Raw genomic sequence first — 248 nt, 5'->3', positions numbered from 1 at the left:
GTTAAAACTTTATGTGTTAAGAAATGTGAATATTGGAGAATTGAAAAATATTTGGTGTTTCCAGATAAATATTTGGAAGTTTCTGACAATATTTTTAGTTCTTTGGAGAAAAATTTAAAGAACATTCAGAGCCTTTAAAAACTGTCGGAAAACCAAGATGGCAGCATAGGTAAACACCGGAGTTTGCTGCCTTGCACAACCACTTCAAAAATACAACTAAAAGACGGAACAGACATCATCCAGAACCA

This window comes from Myotis davidii, unplaced genomic scaffold (assembly GCF_000327345.1).
Source record: "Myotis davidii unplaced genomic scaffold, ASM32734v1 scaffold1561, whole genome shotgun sequence".
In the NCBI taxonomy this organism is placed as follows: domain Eukaryota; kingdom Metazoa; phylum Chordata; class Mammalia; order Chiroptera; family Vespertilionidae; genus Myotis; species Myotis davidii.
The sequence above is the reverse complement of the archived record's forward strand: the minus strand, read 5'-3'. Positions refer to the sequence as shown.